This window comes from Chiloscyllium plagiosum, unplaced genomic scaffold, assembly GCF_037043375.1.
Source record: "Chiloscyllium plagiosum isolate Xiang-an unplaced genomic scaffold, Cpla_swu_hap1 HiC_scaffold_18, whole genome shotgun sequence".
NCBI lineage: Eukaryota > Metazoa > Chordata > Chondrichthyes > Orectolobiformes > Hemiscylliidae > Chiloscyllium > Chiloscyllium plagiosum.
This window is the reverse complement of record NW_028270156.1, coordinates 96,837,616-96,859,217: the sequence shown is the minus strand read 5'-3', so window position 1 is coordinate 96,859,217 and position 21,602 is coordinate 96,837,616. Positions and strand designations below refer to the sequence as shown.

At 44.2% G+C, this 21,602-nt stretch overlaps 1 non-coding gene across 1 annotated transcript; it reads right to left on the bottom strand.

Annotated features, from left to right (window-relative positions):
• Window positions 1-20,159: 20,159 nt before the first annotated feature.
• trnah-gug (transfer RNA histidin (anticodon GUG)) lies at window positions 20,160-20,231 on the bottom strand. The gene has a single exon. It is a non-coding gene; the product is annotated as a tRNA-His (tRNA).
• Between the last annotated feature and the right edge of the window lie 1,371 nt (window positions 20,232-21,602).

The following is a 21,602-nucleotide window of genomic DNA, read 5'->3' as shown; positions in this document are numbered from 1 at the left end:
GTTTCTGCCCATTTTCAAACTGGGGATTTTTCGCGTTTTAGACGAACGCGATGACCACTACACTACCGGAACAAGCCCCTGCCGCCGTTCCTGCGGCTCAGTGGCGTCCACCACCATTTCCCAGTCAATACTGAAAAGAGAGAAAGAAAGAACCTAATAAGAATGGGCAATAAAAAGTGAATTTCACCAATCACAGTCTCGATTAGATTACCTTTCCCTTCCGATGTCTCCAGGACGGAAATGAAGGAAATGGGAGAAATTCAATAACATATGACACCGAAATTCATCGGAACGATTTTTCCATTCGCCAGAAAATCAAATTAGGGCGACTCGAGTCACCGCAGGACTTTGTTTCACAACAGCGATGAAATAACAGTCTTCATTCGGTTCCAGTACAAGCTCAACTTGCCAGGAACGTAATGCAGCTTGAGCCCGCGATTTAACAAGTGGGAGGCGAACACGATCATGACAAGATGGACACTGACCCCGTCTCCATAAAACAAACTCCCGATCCTGCTTATTATTTCAACACGCCGCAGCCACAGAAATTGCAGTGTGGGGACTCGAGCCTAAGCTTCTTTCATAATTGAGTTCTGAAGCAGGCGCCTCCGGCTCCTTGGCAGCCCTTCATCGGGCTGATTCGGTTCGAATAGTGAAATTTCCTGTGTCTGATCCGCAGGACATCCTGCAGGATTTTCAGACAGCGCCATCCTCCCTGTGACATTTACGTGCTGGATAACCTTCTATTGTGTCATGTGTCCCGGCTTTGCCAATATCACCGTTGTTTAACTTCCTACATCCTGTTGGTCGAACTGTGATTCCACTCAGAATCACAAATGTGTAACAAAACACCTTAGCTGTGCTGGCTCTCTACAGAGATAAATGTGCTTCTCTTTTCGTATCATTCTCTTGCCTTCTCCCTGTAACTCTACACATTTTTGCTTTCAACATAAACATTGAATTAGTTTTTCAACAATTCCATTGAAACTGCGTCTTTGTCAATGTGAGACCCTAACTACTCCCGATGTGAAAACATCTCTCCTCATGTACATTTTTCTTCTTGTACTAATATCTTTAAAACTCTGCCGAATCGTTCTCGATACTTTCAGGCGAAGGGAGCATTTCCCCTTCCTCATTCCCCCTGTCTAACCCAGTCATGTCTTGGAAAGGTTGAACAAGGCCAGCTTTTGGCCTTCTGCTCTCCAAGGAGACCTGTCCCAACTTTCCAAATGACCTTTATTGTTGATATTCCTCATATACCACACTATTCTCATCAACCTGTTCAGCGCTGTTTCCAATCATTTCACGTCCCCACTTCCTAAAGTTTCACGCCCAGAACTGTACGAACATCCAGATGGTGGATTTATTCAGAGTGGGATTCTGTGGGTGAACATCCTCTAACACTTGTTTGACTTCCACCGCATGTGGTACTGTGCCATGCCCACTACAATGACACTTCTGACCCCAAAACTCAAAGTTATTTCAAAGGGTGCAACTTAATGATTGACATCTTTTTATCAGACAGTTGATAGGACGACTGAGCAAAAGTGAAGTCAAACAACCAAGGCTCGATGGCAACTTGAAGTAAGAAATTCTCCCATTAACACAAGCTGCTGAGCGAAGATCATGCACTAGACACTCTTACATTGCCAACACCAAACCAGCTGAGATTCGGTCAGGTCCAACTACATCCCAATTTGTTCTCAGATTTTTAAGCATCAAAGTGTTTTCAGAATATCGCCTTGACATTTTGTCTCCTTGTTCACAGAACAGTACTGTTTATCCCTTCTGCTTGGACTAAGTTGTCTCCATCGGCAGAGTATTCAGCTATTTCCCTCCACCGGCAAGCAGTGTGAGGAGAGGCAAGTGTGGTTACACTCTAAAGCTCGCTGTCATCGGCACGGCCAGTTCCATCAAGTGCTGCGAATCAGCAAATTTGATTGGGAGCTTCCTGCAAATATCATTTATCTGAGCCAACGATAAAGATGTTGAGCTGGTGGGTAAGACACAAATGTACTCCGGACTCTCCACCCTCAGGTAAAGTCATGTGAGGGCATTTTTGTGCAGCCTGATTGCTGTTCAAAATCCATCTTCACACAGCAATCCTGCAGAAAGGCTTTTGTAACACTAACATCGGCTTCTTTGCTGCAATCGGTCAGCAGTGAACATCTGAACCCTAACTTTCCTAGATAAAGACAATCCGATTGAAAGTCTCACTCACTGAGAGCCATCCCCACGTCCCTGAGCTGCGGGCCTGCAGACAGTTTAACGCAGAAGATAGGGTTAACAATGAGACTTTGTTTCACTATCAGCCACTCTGTCCCAGAGACAGGAAGAGGGACAGCATCAATCCGTGGCGTCACTCACGCGCCGATAGAAGCTGTTCAGCCCATCGAGTCCATAGCGTCTCTCTGACGCTTATATATCCCTGTGGTTATTCATAGTTGGTGATGTATGTCCTAATAATGTGGAGATGTCCCTGTATCGCAATTCTGTCTCCAACAAATTGATTCAATTGTAATTCACAGCTTTTCAATTTCACAGGAAGAACACTGCTGTGTGAAACGGCGTGGGGAATAACTGCAGGGCGTCATGCGCATAGAGCACTCTACAACTGATGTATCTCACCTTCACCAGTTTATTCCCAGCTCTGGCAAGAGATTTTGCGAATCAGATCAGAGCACACCGACAGAGAACAGGAAAAGATGTTCCAGAACTTCACAAGTGTGTTTCCTCATTTGTGTGAATTTCCCGTGTGTATCAGTATGAAATATTCATTTCTGATACATTGAATGAAAGGAAGCAGAAATGAAACAGCACGCAATGCGTAGAATGGAGATCTATGAAAGAGAAACACTGGAGGGGGCAGTACACACACTGAAACATGGAATTGTCAACGAGTAGAGGATGTTTTTAATCCATTAATTTCATGGTTATGAGCCCAATACGCCCCACTGGGCCGCTCTGTTAGCGCTGACCCCAGCAGTCTCACACAGTCTTCAGCTTTTCGTCTGGCGCGTGGCTTGTACCTCAGAGGATGATTTCAAAAGGTCTTCACTATTATTGTGTGACACACTGTAGCACAGATGTGTCCCGGCTGTGTCAATATAACCTGTGACTAACTTGCCATATTCTGTTGGTTTAACTGTGATTTCACTCAGAATCACAAAATATGTCACAGTGCAAAGTGAGGCTATGCAGCCCCCAAACAATAAGGAAATGTCTATGTCGGTCGATTGATTGACCTTATTTGATTGATTGATTATAACATGAACCTCAGTACAGTGAAAACTTTTGTCTGAGATTGGTAAAGGCAGATCATACTAATCAAGGACATGCAGATCACAGCATAAGTAAAACAAAATTTTGGACTGATTAAGGCTTTCAGGTTACTCCACACAGGACGTGCACTCGGCAAAATCCACATTAACAGGATCAGCATCATTTGAAGTTAGGGAATCCATTTCTCAGTCTTGTAACGACCTCCAAGAAGTTGCTTTTGTGTGTCTTTAAGCTTCGGTGCCTTGTTCTGAACTCGAGCTCATCAAAATTATACCTTCTGAGTCAAAAATAGAACCATATGCAAAACTCCAGTGCTCAAGTGTGACTTCTCACACGAACATCACCCACCCGAGGCGATATCACAACCAAGACCAATAAGCCAGAACCGCAACAGAAGCATGATCCATAAATCAGGTGAGTTTCGTTGTTTAAAAAATAGGATATTTCTGTTGTTTCGGAGGGAAGGCCGCACTGAGTTTTAGTAGCAGCTCCTTGCCATTCTGACTTCCGGTTCCCCGGAGGCTGTGCTCGCCACTTCCTTTGCAAGCGGGCTCCCATAATTGGCAGCTGGACGAACTCATCTTCAATTGGCAATTAGTGTTGTGGGAGAGAAACATGAACACGCTTTTCAGCCCACTATCAAACACGGGGTTGTGGAGCGCGGTCGGGGGTGAGAGGTAGAGGGAGTTATGGAAATTCTGGAAAGCTGCACAAAAGAGAGATCGCGCATGCACAGGACTTAATAATCTTTAGGGAACTTTGTGCAAATAACGCCATCTGAGACAGATAGAAATGTGAAGAACTGCAGGGAAAGAGAGAATCTCTCCCAGTCATCTGTGTCTTTGTCCTTCTCGAAGTCACAACGAGGGCTCTGCTGTCTGAATCAGCATGGGATGTCACTGCAGCGAGTCCTGTCGCTCAGACACGTTGCACCTGATGTGTATAAGTTTTATCACGTTACCGACAGCTCAGAGAACAGATTTCACAGCTCACATCATCCCAGAGTGACAGGGAACAGAAGAAAGCGATTCAGACCATCATCTTACCACCTGCTGGGGAGAAAGCCGATGTGGGAGAGCAAACAGTCACGGCCAGTGCATGTTACCAGCATTTATAATCTTGGTCTGTGTGACAACAAAAGCAGAACCAGGAACTGTTTATCTTGCTTCTTAAAACAGGCGTGAAAATGTTGCAGAGCATAGATACGTCTACCTGCTGTCAGTGAAATGATGAACAGCAGAGTACAGTTCACAGAGTATGGTCTAATCTCTGGGCTATGGGGTCAGCACGCTCCAACTGTGACCTTCCGCTCACCGGATTTGAGCACAAACAAAGAAATGACTCAGTGACAAATTCTGTTGAAACGGATTCTGTGAGGAATTGAAAGCGATGGAATGAAAAGCCCCTTGAGAGTGGGATGTAACATTAACTGTGTGGGGATAGTTTTCCAGACTGGAGGAGAGTGCGCAGTGCTGTTTCCATGGGTCAATAACACGATAGATAGATTGAATCAGCGTCGAATGTTATTGTAGGGATCCCTGTCGCTTGGACACACTGCACCTTTTGTACAATGGTGCAAAAGCACGGAGGTTTTGTGTCGAGGGGACAACGTCAAAATCGTTACTGAGGCAAAATGCACAAATTAGCAAAACAACAAAGCAACCACAGAATCTGGTGTTACGTGACGGGGTAAACCCCCTCTGCTAATGTAAACCAGCAAAACAGAAAGGATTCACCCCTTGCTGTATTCTGTTAAAATTCCAGAGGCAAAGAACCAACCCAAAAATCACTACTTAAAGTTAAAAATAACAACTTTACTGCTTTTATAACAGAGAATAATCAACCTACAACTCTTTTCTCTAAACCTTCTGCTCTACAATACCTTCCCTCACTCCGACCCCAATAACTTTTACAAAAAAGTTTAAATTTACAAACCAGCTAGTTGCCGAATCTTCTCTTTGTATCTTCCTCTGTAGATGTTTTTCTCGAGGTCGGTGTTGATGCCTTTTTTCGATGCAATTTATATCTCCAGTTAGTCACCTCTTGGAGATTTTACTAGTATCCTACATTTGTTGGTCTTTTAGCTGCTCTCTTGGCTGTTCTTTGCAGCTCTGGTTAACTGTTTAAAATATGTCTGATATTTGTCCCACAAAACGTCGGATCGTTTCATTGGTTTTAACATTGTAAAATTACCAAATTTCAACTTGATTGGGACATAATTTAAACTGATTGGCCGAATTCAAATTTGATTTTTGTATCCATGTAACACAGTTCTTAGTTGTTTTGACCAAATGTTATGTTGTTGCCTTGTTCTGGACTCCTTGTGCTCGCCAGACATTTCAGCACCATTAAAATTACGTTACACCCACAACTTCATAACACTGGCATTTGCCAAGACAGTCTATTTCTCTCAACATCGCTCTCTATCAATCTCATGTGCCTGAGATTTGAACAATCTCTGGTCTATGTTAATCAAAACTGCCCTATTCTCCTAACCTCAGATTTAACACGCCTCCTTACTTATGTCTAACAATATTAATTTATTTTGCACTGTGTTACTTTAGCACACGTTGAGAAGAAATAAAAATGAGAAGAACAGTCACCTATGTGACTGCGATTTGACCCAATGTTGCTGCAACCAACAGATTCAGCTGTAAGTGAAATAGCCTTCATCTTTCCTGTACCAGTAATGAGATTGCATAGCATAGTGGTAAGTTTTCATGAGTTGAATTAGACCCAGCATCATTTCTCAGGGCGAGATTTACTGATGAAATACACGGGGGTTGGGGGGTTCAATTTGGTTCGGAAGGATATGGTCAGAGTTCCCTTGATACAAAATCGTTAGAGACTATGGAAATTAGATTTACTGGGAGGTATAGCCACAATAAAAGAAAAGAAGGGATTTAATAAGATGGTGGAATAGATGAAGATTCACGCGACATAAATCAGGAATGACTGAGTTGTGCCCTAATGGAGGTTCTCCAGCGGATGTGAGGTTGGTAAGGGTAAATAAGAGGGAAATTACCTCGTTCAGGTAAGTGTATAACGAAAGGTTAGAGCTTCAAAGCCAGCGAGGAAAGACAACGAAGTTTGCAGCAGGTACTTTTTATTCTGAGATTTTGAAATCGCAGATTACTTTTCAGACAGAAAAAAAAATTAGAAGATGATTCCAGCATATTTCAAAGGCCAGTTGCAGACACACAAAGAGCGAATTTAATAGGGGCAGGGATTCTGGGCTACCTGGATGGGGAGGCAAAAGTGACACGCTCACAAATTGTTTAGCGTTCATTGGAAAGAAATTGCATCATACCTGCAACTGGACATGTTAAGTGTAAGAAGAGCTGGTGGTGTTGAAAGGTGTAGCAGCTGATTCGACGTGAACTACTACAAATTGTTAATGTACTGAGCTATTTGTTTTAGCTTTGCATTAATTGGAAGCCGGTTACCTCAGTCCACTGGCTAAATGGTTTATGGTATAGAGTGAGACTAAGAACGTGGGATTAATTGTCACACTGTCTCAGGTTGCCATAATGATCATCATCTCCTCCGCTCACGTGATCTGTAATACAATTGTGACTCTAGTGAGTAGGAATGGACCTGTCAATGTCAAGCACAATTATCTTTGCCATCTGTTGCCTTGAACATTTGTTCACAATAACCAGGAACGGGACTGAGACCTTTTAAAACTCACTGAGCTCCTCCTGAAAAATCCAGCGACAAAAATTATCCTTACTCCTGTTGGAACCCTCTGTTCTGCACAGCAGCAAAATTATTTGTCATGACTTTACCAGATGCGCTGACAACATTCAATCTACCCTAAGAGATAAATCGAATTCCTTTCGAACGGTTTCATGAGCTGTGTGAGTTTGCAGCAAACAGGATGATATGAAACGAGTTTAACAGCCTTTTCAAGAATGTAATCCATTGCAGTTTCAGAGATTTGAAAAACGTCATCAAGCTAAAATATCACCTCTGTTTCTTGATCCACTGATGGATAGTCACGTGGGGGATATGTGCATTTTTACCGTTAATAATTGATACCTTTTCCAAAGACAGAACAATCCCACAAATCAGAAACTGGAGTTTTAGAATCATGCTGCTTTATTCGACATTATTCTTCAACTACGCTTCAGTCTGATGCTCCAATAATTCCTGATTAACGTCAGTAAAACCAGCGTTAGGTAAGGATTGAAATTACAACTGCGGCATTTTAAAACACTGTTCAGTGCCAAGAGCGGATCAGTTGCTCCACTGGAGCCGCCGGCAGCAAGCCTATAAAGTGCCCTACTCGTACCTCTGGGACCTTTGACCCGCATGTTCTACTTTTGCTGTGGTTCTGAAATTAAAGCTAAGCAGTGGAGGAGGAACTGAAAAAGACCTGTGACTATTCGATCATCAGGTTCAGGAAATGGGACACAGGAAAATGTTGAGCAAAATAGACTTGATTGAAAATTGGGTTTCCGTGGGTCGCAGCGTTGTTTATAGACAATGTTATATTATCGCTGTCACAGGGCTTCTCATTCGGTCTGCTTCAATTTAGCACAGAATTCGATTCAACCACACTTCATTAACTTCCTTCTGCAAGTTCCTACTGACAGCATGAAAGATACTGCACTCATCATCAATCTTCACCATGGCTACATCCAAGGACATGTTGCACGGTTTTCCTGAATACTGAAATTGTAACGTGTTAAGAATAAAGAGTGAGATACTGAATTTCCCAAATTCAGGATTATTACCGGGGCCAGAACTGTCCCTGAATCCCCAATATCCACCCTGACGTTGCTCCGTGTGTCCAGTTGGAAACCTGTGTGAAGGGGCATGTAGTTTGACAGAGCGCCTGGAAAATCCTCCACTGTCTGATCTAAAGCTACAACAGGAGCTGTGTATTCCAGCTGTAAGACCAGTGGGATAAAGGGGAGGTCCATGGCATTCCGTAGTGTAGATTCACAGGGTCCTCATCATATTATTGTTTAAAACCCTCTGTCAGAAACAGCACAGACAGAGAGGAATAGGAGGGGGGCATTTCGCTTGCCAGCGCTACTCCACCATTTGATGTCACCATGACTGACCAAACACATCAATGTCTTTTCCCAGAACATCCACATCAATATATCGCCCAAAGGGAAAAAAGGCACAGAATAAGCTGAAAAACTCTGTAACTGTGGGAGGGGGATGTCTTTATAGACAGTGGGCTTCCGCAGTGGGTTTTGCGAATGAGAAGTCGATTCTGCGGTGATCATGTTTCAAGTGCGATGATTCCCTTAAAACTCACCACCCAGAAAGTGAGGAATCTTCTCTGTTCAGTAGCAGGGAGAAGACCTCCAGACGACAGGAACTGATGGTGAATCAGTATTCATTCAGCAGAAATCTGAACTATACTCCGATTCTGTTGTAACTCAAACCCACAAACTTTGAATCGCAATCTTAACAATTCAGTAGAAGTCCAACACGTCTTTTAATGTGCCACAGCGTTGTTCTAGCCTCCATTTTACTGCACCCAAAGTTACGGTGCTCAAGACTTTCATCAAGCATTTCTTTATTCTCGCCCCAGTTTACAGTACTTGGTCCTTATCCGTGTATGGTCTAACCCCTCAAGTGATCGGCTCAGTACTCCTGAAACATTTTAATGACACTTCGCTTCACCACACCTTCAAATAGTGAGTTCCAGACAAACGACACTCTCAGGATGCAAACGTTCTTCCTAAATCTTATCTGAACATCCTCTCTCTAGCGTTTCATCTATATCCCTGGTTATTAACCCTTCCCATAGAAGTTTATTCATGTATCACATATCTATCCCCTTTCTGTGCACGTTAAACATTTCCTCTCAGCTTTCTTCGCTCTCAGATAAAGAGCTCCAGTCGAGCGCATCTATCTTTGCAGTGGCGAGAATGTCGTGCTTTAAAAGCACAACAGGTCAGGCAGCATCAGAGGAGCAGGAGAATCGATGTATCGGGCATACGCCCTTCATCAGGAATGAGAATTTTGAGTCGGTGTTGAGGGAGAGGAATGGGGTTGTTGGTCAGGTTGGTGAAAGCGATAGGTGAATGAAGGTGAAGGAGAAGGTGGTAGTTCCGGAGGGGGGGGGGGGGAAATTGATGGCCGGGTCCAGAGACCGGTGCCTAGTTCGGGGCTTTGGACTGGAATAATGGGGGGACGAGGTGAAATGATGAAACTGGTGAAACACACATTTATCCCGTGTGGTTGCAAGATCCGAAGGTGGAATATGAGACGTTTTTCCTCCAGGCATCGGCTGGTAATGGATTGGTGATGGCTTGTGCCCGAAGCAGCGATTCTCTTCTCTTCAGATGCTGTTTGACGTGCTGTGCTTTTCCAACACGACACTCTGGACTCTGAGCTCCAGCACCTGCAGCCCTTAGTTTCGCTTATCTTCACAGGGGGAATAGTCGCGCTCGTGCACCACCTTGGTAAAGCTCCTCTGACCACCCACCCGTGCAAACACACGTTGCCTGTGGCTGGCGATCAGAACAGAACAAAATTATCCAAAGAAAAGCAGAAATATCTGAACAAAACCAGCAGGTCTAGTGGATCTGGGGAGAGATTGTCGAGCCAAACGATCCGCCTTTGGAACGAATGATATGTGTAGGTGGGGCAGGAAGGTGAAAGAAGGTGAACAGGGTCTAAAATGATTGAACTTGATGTTGGATATGAAGATTGCATGGTCTCTCAGTAGGAAATGACGTGCCGCTCTTCCAACTTGCGCTTTGCCATGCGGGAGCTCTGCAGCAGACCAAACTGAAATAGAGGTATGGGAACACAGTGGGATGTTGCAGTGACAGGGACCTTGAAGCTCAGTACCTTTTCTTGCTTGCAGATAGAACATATATTGTACTCACGTTTTTCACCCGCTCTGTTTTTCTCTCCCCAGTCTAGACGATATCACATTGTGAGCCAGAAATGCAGTTTGCTAAATTGAGTGATGGGAAGATAAATCACTGGAACATTACACAGTGAGCAGAACATCGTAATCGAGCAGCATTACACCTCCTGGGATTTCGTGGAATGGTGTCATATGGGAAAGTGCTGGAGGGTCAAGGAGGATTGGACGAGGGTGTACAGAGAGAAATTGTCCTGCATAGTGCCGGTATTCAGCTGTATGGGTTAGTAAAGAAAGGGCAGTAGAATGCATATCATCCCGAGCTTCCTGTTATAAGAAAACACCTCACAATGGAGCAAAACTGTCAAATGATTTTCATTCCAATGCCGACACTAGGTACAGCTATCAGAAGTCACGTGTTTGCACTGTCAGTCTGTCTCCCCGGGAGCAGTAGTACTCACCCACGTTGATTCAGATAGCACAGTTCTTCCTGTGACATTTCCCTTCGAGAGTGGAAGGGCAGTTATTTATAACCCTTACTTGGAACGGAATATCTGTATTGCCCAATAAGGATTGCTTAACTCCTTTTTAAAATCACTTGACCCATAACCTTGTATGTCTCCAGTTTGTCCAATCCCTCTTCTTCAGCCCGTACAATATCCTGGCAAATCTCCCCTGCATTGTTTCCAGTGCTTTCGCATCCCTGCTATAATGTGAATTGCATAACTACACACAATAGTCTCGCTAGAGCCGAATGAACAAGTGAAATAAATGATGCGGAAGTCCACAGAAACTGGTGCTTTTTGAATAAAGTTTATTTTCCTCAATGTTGCCCTGTGCCCTTTTCCTGAGCCTGATGTTTCAATAATCGCAGGTCCAAGTCAGTAAAAGCTGCAACCTAAGGATTGATCTCACAACCACGGTATCGAAATGGATCAATTGGTTTGATGGTCCCGATGGTGAGACTGACGCATGGTCACCCAGCAACAGTGAGCGCAGCAACACAGGCTGAACGGGGTCAATGTGAAAGTGATTGTAAGGGAAATGGGAGGGGGAACTTAAAGGTGGTAAGTGATTGCGGGAGGGAGGGAATTCTCTGAGAATGGGTGAGTCTGAATCCTTAAATATGAATCGCAGAGATGTGTGTGAGAGAGTGGGTTTGATGGGGGAAAATCGTAATCTCCGAGAATGCTTTCATGCAAAATCAACTAATTCCTTTCCGTGTTTCTTCAGCATGAGTCACAAGGAGGAAAATGCAGTGACTCGGATTCTAACGAGCTTACTGCGGCCACAATGCAGAATATTTTAACAATTAAACAATCACTGAGTCATGAGGAGACACGCTTTTAAAACAGTGATAATCACAGTGACAGAGGATATGTTAGGAAGAGTAGCAGATGCACAACAGGAATATTCGGCGAGCGATAGCAGACATGTGGGAATTCAGAATTAGCTGAATCTTTAAATTCGATATCCCCAGACGCTGTGGTGGTTCCATCGAGGACAGCATGTTGATGACTGAGTTTGATAGATTTCTAGAAACAACAAGGTTCAGGGGGTAGTGCGGGATATTAGTGTAATGTATGTTTAAATAACAGTGTGTTAATAACAGTTTTTTCACCAACTTCCCCACACAAGGAGGTACCCATTGCTGTAGTCAGTCACATAACCCCAGTTCTGAGAACCGGTATCAGACAAACTTCGTGGAGGAGCCACGAATACCAAACCGGAAGTGGGGGTGGAAATGAGCACGTGAAGCTATTCTATGGCACCAGTGACATGACTGGTAAAGGTGCAGTCATAGAGTCATAGAGTTCTTGAGATGTACAGCATGGAAACAGACTCTTTGGTCCAACCCGTCCATGCTGATCAGATATCCCAACCCAATCTTGTCCCACTTGCCAGCAACCGGCCGATATCTCTCCAAACCCTTCTTATTCACATACCCATCCAAATGCCTTTGAAATGTTGCAATTGTACCAGCCTCCACCACTTCCTCTGGCCGCTCATTCCATACACGCATCACCCTCTGTGTGAAAAAGAAAACCTTTAGGTTTCTTTTATATGTTTCCATCCTCAACCTAAATCTATGCCCTCTCGTTCTGGACTCCCCGAAACAGGTAAAAGACTTTGTGTATTTATCCAAGCGCGTGAAATGCTGAGGCTGGGAGTGCTTCTGGTCAAAGGCGAGGTGGAAGGGCATATTAGTCTCAATTTATTATATTGTTAAAATTCAGCAGCAGCATTAACCCGCACTGAGGGTTGGCTCAGAGAAAGCGTGCTGGAGCCTTAAGAGAGAGGTCGATGTATTGAAAGCATTCTAAGAGATTTTCCTCAACATAGCGGTATTTTGTTACTTTTACAGGAAGAACTGCTTTTGCTCACATCGTCTCCACACCATTCACTTGCTCCAGTAAACATTCCAATCCAGCGTACATTGCTTCCATTCCAACACAGAAACACGTCCTATTCTCTCTCCATTTGGAATAACCTGATTTGACAATGTCATTCTTTGAATGGAGAAATGCAGCAGGGAGTTGTTAGTGCAGCGTCGATGTATTGGGCTAGTAATCTTTGGAGACTGGAATGCGGCAGCTGCTGTTACTTTAATTCGATAAGTAAAATCTGGAAAATACACCCAATCTCAGCAACAGAGACAATAACTTTATATTGCTGAAAACTCATTTATTCATGTTCCTTCGAAAAGGAAATCTGCCGACCATAACGAGTCCTGTCAACATGTGACTCCAGACCCACAAAAATGTAGTCCACCCATGAATGCCCTCTGACTCAGTTCAAGGTGAATTAAGAATGAACAACAAATGCTCTTCAGACCAAGGATAACAACATTCCGTGGGAGAATAAGGAAGAATAAAAATACATGGACAACAGGGAAAATGGGAATCGTGTCTGTGTGGACTCGAATTCAACTGATTATCAAACTAAATAGACACAAGGATATCCACGGCGCCAAGAAGTTAGTGCCATGGGGTGACTGCAGGAAGGGATTCAATTACCTGCTTAGGTGTAAACTCACTTGCTCAGTCACAATGCGCACAGGTCATTCACAACTTCCATATGTGAGAACTGATCCCTCAGGAGACCAATTGACAGAGTCAACAGTGAGTTTACAAATGACAGCAGGAGATCGAAACTGCTGTTATTGCAGCTGTTCATCCCAACCAGCAATGAACCCTGTTTGGATGCGTGTTTCAAGTGGAGTTCCATTGTTTTCTGATGTAGATCCGTGATGTAGACTTAGTTGCAGGAGCCAAAATTCAGAAGTTTGCTGATGATGCAACAATTGGTCGTGCAGTTGACTATGACGACGAATGTCAGAGATTGCAAGGAAGTATCAATCTGGTGGAAAGGAAAATGGCGAATGGAATTGAATCCAGACCAAGGAGTGTTAACGAAATTAGGGAGAAGAAATAATAGCAGTGAGTATTCTGTGTGGTGCAGACAGACAAAGAGATCTTGGTGTGGACATTCATGATCGCTGAAGATCAATGGACAGGGAAATCAGTTGGATGGACGTGTGTACTGTCGATGCTGGAGATCACAGTCAAGATTAGAGTGGTGCTGAAGAAGCACAGCAGGTCAGGCAGCATACATGTAACAGAAACAAAAGACGTTTTGGGCAAAAGACTTTTATCAGGAATAAGGCTGGGAATCTCGAGATTGGAGTGATAAATGGGAGGGGTGGGGCTTGGGAGAATTTAGCTGAGAGTGCAATAGGTGGATGGAGGTGGGGATAGTGTTCGTTCGGAGAAGAGGGTGGAGCGGATAGGTATGAAGGAAGATAGACAGGTGGGGCAGGTCAGTAGTACAGTGCCAAGCTGGAAGGTTGGAGCGAGTGTAAGGTGGGTGGCGGGGTGGAGAATAAGGAAACTGGTGAAATCCACATTGATGCCATGGGGTTGAAGTGTCATGAGGCAGAAGATGAGACGTTCTTCCTCCAGGCGTTGGGTGGTGAGGAAGTGTCTGTGGAGGAGTCTGAAAACCTGCATGTCCTCAGGAAAGTGGCGGGGAGGAGTTGAAGTGTTCGGTCACCGGGCGTTGGAATTGATTGTTGCCAGTCTCCTGGAGATGGTCTCTGAAGCGCTCTGTGCGAAGATGGCCGGTGGCCCCACTGTAGAGGAGACTGCATCGGGAGCAACGGATGCAATAGATGACATGTGTGGAAGTGCAGGTGAAACTTTGGTGGATGTGAAAGGCTTCTTTGGGGCATTGGGCAGAGGTGGGGTGTGTGTGGGCGCCGGTTTTTCAATTCCTGTGGTGGCAGAGAATGTGCCAGGAGGGGAGGGTGGGTCATTGGAGGGCGGGTACTTGACGTGGTAGTCGTGGAGTGACCGGTCTTTGCGGAAAGTGGATAGGGGTGGGAGGGAAAAAAAATATCCCTGGAGGTCTGTGTTACTGATATTTTTAACAAACCCACTGACAACCACAGATATGTGGATTCCATCTCCTCCCATCCCACCTCCTGCACAAATGCTTTCCTGTGTTCCTAACTCCTCTGCCTCCGCTGCATCTGCTCCCAGAGGACCAGTTCCACCACAGGACATACCAGAAGGCCTCCTTCATTTAAGATCGGAAATTCCCCTCCCATGTGTTTGAAGATGCTCTGTAATGCATCTCATCCATGTCCCGCACTCCATCCATGAACCCCACATCTCCAAACACAACATGGACGGAACAAGGACAGAGCAAAGTCCACACCTTTCATTGCACCAACCTCCGCATAAATCACATCATCTGCCGACATTTTAGCCACCTCTAAATTGACCCCAGCACCAGGGATATATTTCCTTCCCCAAACCTATCCGATTTCCACAAACACCTTTCCCTCCGCGACTACTTAGTCATGTCCACGCCCTCAAATGACCCACCATTCGCTCCCTGCACCTTCCTCTGCCACCACAGGAATTGCAAATCCTGCACGAACAGCTCCCCCCCTCACCTCTATCCAAGGCTCCAATGGAGCCTTCCACATCCATCAAAGGTTCACCCGCACTCCCACACGTGTTATTTGTTGTATCTGCTGCTCCAGATGCGGTCGCCTCTAAATTGGGGATGTCTTCTGACAGAGCACTTCAGAGAACATCTCAGGACAACTGCAAGCTTGAACTCCACTGACGCATGGCCAAACATTTCGACTCCCTCTCCCACGGACATGTAGGCCCTGAGCCACCTTAATCACCACTCCCTCACCACCCGATGCCTGGAGGAAGAACGCCTCATCGTCTTTCTCGGGACCATTCAACCCCATGACATCAATGTGGACTTCATCAGTTTCCTCATCTCCACTCCCTCATCTTACGCCAGTTCTAACCATCCCGTTAGAACAAAAGAGGCGGAGGGGAACTGTATAATCACATAAAAACATTTAAACACGTTCATTATTCATAGGATCTTGACAGGGTAGGTACAGACATGTGGTTTACCCGCTGGTATGAGGAGAGCACCAGTGTACATGAACTCAGAATTAGATATTGCCTATTTAATTCAGAAATGAGGAGTCATTTCTTTGCTCAGGGACTAGTGAATCGTGGAACACTTTACTAAAACTGTTCTTGAGGCTGAGTTGTGTATTTTCAAACTGTGCCAGACTGATATTTAACCAGAAATACGATGAAGCTCTGTCGAGGTAAGGTATGAGAATGGAGTTGAAGATTATCAGATCAGCCATGAGTTCGTTGAATGGTGGAGCAGTCTCGATGGGCTGAATATCCGACTTCCAATGCTATATCATTTGGTCTAACTCAATATTTTATTGATAAGTTTAGAATTCTGAGGGGATGGGATGATATGATAGTAAAGTTTATCAAACTGATCAGACAGATCAGGAACTCGGCTCATAAACTGATGAACAAGGAATGTGCTGTGGCCTGGAGACAACAAATGGCACTGGTCAGACCACAGACGGATATGTGCAGAAGGTGTGATTGCTAAAGAAAATTCGTGGATCAAATGTTGTTGGCAATTTGGTGATCACGCTGGATGATAGATTGTGGTATGATCCACACAGCAGTAGTTTGTGAAAGAATGAAAGGTTCGTTTCATAGGAGAAATTTTCTGCAGTCCCAATTCCAATTGACTGTTTGAAATACTGATCAGAACTTTGTGTGGAGTGTTGCATTAAAATTCACAATCCCACTGGATAAACTATTGCACCCGATCTCTCCTTATTTGTTTTGCTTTCATTCGATATAAATTCATAGAACGTCAAGATGGGATGAAAGAAGGAAAGTAACGTTGCACTCCTTTTCATTATCCCAATTTAACTTACAACAGAAACAAATTGGTGTATTTCTACTTTGATATGATATCGCTTTATCACTAATCTCTGGTGCAACGAAGGGCATGGGCAAGAATCTCCATCCAGTGTATACTAAAGATGCGAGGCACAAAGGGAAACCACAGCTGCGTTTGATAGAAGCAACAACCAGAGGAGGATTCAAATCCACACGTGCACAGTGACAGAGCCTTAACCTCCAGGCCGCGAAACCCATGGCAAAGGGTCTCACATGTGACCACATCAAGGCTACATGTGGTGCACCTAGGGGATAAGACATTCCCTGAGCTGAATCGAATCGAACCTTTATTTTTCTGCTTTCAGTGGAATAATATTACCAGCAAAATCGAAGGAATTGACCTCGTCCTTGGAAGGAATACCTGTCATTGATTCATTCCGAGTCGGAACTGTCTCAGAATGAACCAGCTAACATGAAATTCCCGTCACATTCACACGCACATTTAGTCTTGACGCATAATTTCTTCAGACAGTTTCTCTCTCACGTGAAGACTTATATATGGAGAGAGAAGTGAAGGTGATGTTTTAGCTCGAAGGTCTTTCTCACATGGCTGAACCTGAACTGGGTAAAATTCCCGGAAATGCAGTTTTGTTTGTTTAATTTTATTAATTTTGCTTCAACTTCACTCTGTTCATTGCAATGATCGGAAGTGAATTGGATTTATGTGATTGGAACGTTAAATGTTGCATTCAATTTTGCTCCGAATTTATTTCAGCTTAAAGAAAATACTGATGAGAAAAGCATAAGGTTAAACTACAAAACAAGATGCCAGTTTTAATGCTCAGTTACTTTGGCAGATTTCAGTGGTTGTCAAATGAACCCAACATCATGGCGATTGTCCTCATATCTTTAAGCCATGGGATGAAAGCAGGAAATCGATCTCCAAGAGACGGGTCACTTCCTATACATCATGGAATAGCTTTCCTTGACAATATACAAAATCTGGTCAGTTTCATTTATAATGCTTCATGTGGAATATTATTAGAAATCTTTCAAAACTCTGAGGTTTTTTTTTGCTGAATCTTACTCAGCTGCATCCGTTTCCGATATTTCTTTGCATCTGAAGTCGTCCAAATTAGACATTGTTTCCTCGCACCTTCTACCCCCCACACCCCACTTTTACACTTTTACCTGGCCACAGGCTGTCTCTCTCCTGGTGAAACTCACTGCTTGTGTGTCTTTAAATGTGCCTTTCCAAGTATTTTGGAAACGGATTCTCTGAGTGAGAGAAATTGTGCTCCCATCATTTCTTTGTCCTACATCGCTGGTTTTGAAAGCCTGACGTTCAGAAATATACGAACTTGAAAGAGTGAATTTACCACCTATTTACTCTCTCCAAACCTAAAATACTCAGGAAAACTTCCATTCGGTTTTCCTTGGTTCAGTGTCACATTTTTCAACACACAAATAAATAAAATTCCATCCCCACTAAATGCCGTCAGCATCGTCTCTAATGTCTTAGCAGCCCAGTAAACGCTGGTAGTGTCCTCTGTGATAGAATCACAGATTCCCTACAAGGCAGAAAGTACAGTTCTGCCAATCGAGTCTGTAGGGACACTCTGAACAGCATCTCAACCACATCTAGCTCCCGTCTCTATCCCCGCAGGCCCCTGGCTTGTGATTTCAAATAAACCTGCTGGAATAAACCTGGCATCGTGTGACTGCTGACCTTATCGTTGTGTTACCCATGGCTAACTCACTTAACTTACTGAATTCAATCACTGGACACATCAGCGCAATTTAACATGACCAATCTACCTAACCTACAGACTTAACAGCAGTTCGAACCACTGAGCAAATGTACCATCACATTGAACATTATCTGTATCATTTACACACTGGTAACTCAGCCGAGGGAAAGCAAGCTGCGCCCATCAACCGGAATTCAATTCACTCAAACGCGGTTCTGCGCTGTACAACCTCATTAGTGCTGCTGGAAATGTTTCTGCACTCAGTTCTGAATGGGTTTACTCTGTTTTCTTCCTCAGATTCCTGCTTTAAATAAACACATTAGTCAGGAACAACTCTATATAATGGTTTCATTGCAACACAAACACAATGTGCAGTTTGCTGAAGTTACGTGTTTGCACTTTCACTGACACTCTCTCTCCCCAGGAGCTGCAGTCCTTCCCCAGCTGATTCAGACAGCACTGTCTTTCCTGTGACATATCCAATTGAGAATGGAAGGCCAAGCATGAGGGACACTAACCACGATACTATGGAGGACAACATCGAAGGAGGCCCTTCAGCCCGTTGTGGCCGCACTTGTCCAACGCAACTGCTTAACGACCTGAATGAAGTCTTCCATTGTTTATCCCATAGTCTTATATGTTTTGGCATCGCAAATTAACATCTCAATTTTTTTTCAGGTTGGAAGGGTTTCCACATCTCTGAGCCTTTCCGCACATCTACTCAAAACGTTCTGCCTTTTCCCGAAATCTCTTGGCCTCAGTGTTCGATCCCTCCATCAATAACAAAACGCTTCTTTCAGTCTATCTTATCTATATCCCTCATTATTTTGTACATTTCAGTCGTGTCTTCTCCAATCTCCTCTGCTCGGTGACAAACTACCCCAGTCTGTCCAATCTCTCCTCATAACTGAAACTCTTCAGCCCAGACAATATCCCATTGAATCTGTCCTGCAACGTTCCAATTGCGATCACATCATTGCTATACTGTGAATTGCAGAACTGCACACAGTAATCTAGCTAGAGCCGAATTAACTTTTTTTATATCCTATTCTGTTGCAGTATGAGGGCGTCGCTGACTCGGCAGTTTTGATTGAGATCCCTAATTGCACAGCGGGCAGTTGAGACTCAACCGTATTGCAGTGAGTCTGGAGTCACCTGGAGGCGCGAACAGGTAAGAATAGCATTTTCCTTCCTCAAAGGACGTCAGTAAACCCGATGGTTTTGTTTTTTCAACAATTGACCATGGATTTATAGGTGTTATTAGATTCGTAATTCCAGATATTTATTGAATCTCAATTCTAACACCTGGCATGGTTGGAGTCAAACCTGGGTCCCTGGTTCATTTGCATGGTGTCTGAGTTAACAGTCCAATGGTAATAGAGCTCAACCATTGCAGAAAACCCGTGAAACTAATCTTTCTCAATGACGTCGCTTTTCCTCGATATTGTAATGTATCATTTTCCTGAGCTTGACCCCCAATAATCGCAAGTCCCGATCAGTAAAAGCTGCTACCTGAGGATTGGCCTCACATCAGCGGTAACCAAATGGATCAACTGGTCTGCAGGTCCCTATGGTGGGGTTGGGGCACGTTCACCCAGCAACAGTGACCGCAGCAGCACGGAGTGAACAATATCAAAGTGAGAGTCAGTGTTAGATTCATAAGTGCCTTAATGAAATAGGAAATGAATCCACAACCACATGATGAAAGACCAGCGCTCCAAAAACTAGTGCTTAGTTAAACTAGGTAGACTCTAACCTTGTATTGTGTGATTTTTAACGTTGTACACCATAGTCCAACACCGGCATCTCTAAATTAATGAAATGGGGATGTGGAACGGCAAGTTCAGTTAGTGATCGAAGGAGGGAGAGAAATCTCTGAGAACGGGTGGATTTGAATTCTGACATATAAAACACAGAGATGCGAGTAAGCAGAATTTGAAGGGGAAAGATCATCACTTTGGAGAAAATTACCATGTTCAAACCACTGATTCCTTTGTGTTTCACAAAAGCTGGGGCTGATAGAGCAATCACTGCCGTGACTCGGATTCGAACCGAGGTTGCTGCGACCACAACGCAGAGTACTAACCACTATACGATCACGGCATTCCACAGCCACACACAGTGACAGGGTGCAATAAGTACAGTATCATAGGAAATGTTAGGCAGCGTACCAAAAGCACAATATCAGTGCTTAGCGAACAGTGGCAGATCTGTGGGAACTCAGAATGGGCTGACCGTTTAATATCTGTTCTCACAGAGGCTGTAGTGATTCCATCATTAATATGCTGAAGGCTGAGATAAATAGATTTCTCCACAACATCAAAAACTCCGGGAAAAGTGCAGGTGTGGCTGAAATGTATGCTTCAAAAGTAATGCAGTTTAACATCGGCTATTTCACCAGTTTCCCCCCACAAGGCAGTAACCACTGCTGCCACATAGTCCCAATTCCCCGCCCCAGAATCAGAGGAACCGAGTGGCGCAGTCGCGAGGTTCCAACTGGAAGTCGGGAAGGGAATGAGGTCGCACAGATACTGGAAAGCTCCAGTGACACAACCGGTGAATGCACGGTATTTCTATGATGGTTTAGAGGCGCAAGCAATTCCGAGGTTGGGAGTGCTCCTGGTCAAAGGCGGTGCAGAAGGGAAATTTTTTCCCGTTTATCGCAGTCTTGCTGAGACAGCTGAGTGCCACAACTGGAGCGTGGTCGACTGGTTTGAAGTTTGAACTTGCTTCACTGTCAACAACTTGCCTGGAATGAATTTTCATTTCCAATTGTTTAATATCTCCCTGCAGTCTGCAGCTTTCTTCCTCATGGTTAATTGCATGACTAACTGCTGTATGATCTGCACACTGCTAAATCACGGCCACGACAAGTAAATATGAATCATTGATCAATAAGAGAAAACAGTGGAACTCACTGCAGGTCTGCTTTGTCGGTTTGCAGGCGACGCCAGAATTGTAGACAATGAGGATGATTATCTAAGTTTCAAAAGGATCCTAATCCAATGAGTCGTTGGACTGAAAAATGTAACATGGAGTGCAATCTGGATAAATGGAAGGTATTGCATTTTGGTACAACAACAAGTTGCGTGGTGTTGGAGAACACGGAAGCAAGGGATGCAGGTACATAATTCCATGTAGTTTGCATCACCTACAGACAAGTTGGTTCAAAGGCATTTAACATGCTTCCCTTCATTATTCAGTCCTTTGTGTATCGGAGTTGGGACGTTATGTTGAAGCTTTGCAGGACATTGATGAGGCCTCTTCTGGAATATTATGTCCAGTTCTGGTCGCCCATTTGCAGTAATGATATTATTCAGCTGGAGTAGGTTCAGAAAAGTATGCACGCATGTTACCGTGTGTGGAAGGTTTGAGTTATAATGAAAGGCTGGTTAGGCTGAGACTATTTTCTGATTCGAGATCAAGGTGCTGGAAAACCACATCAGGTAACACAGAATCCGGGGAGCAGGAAAA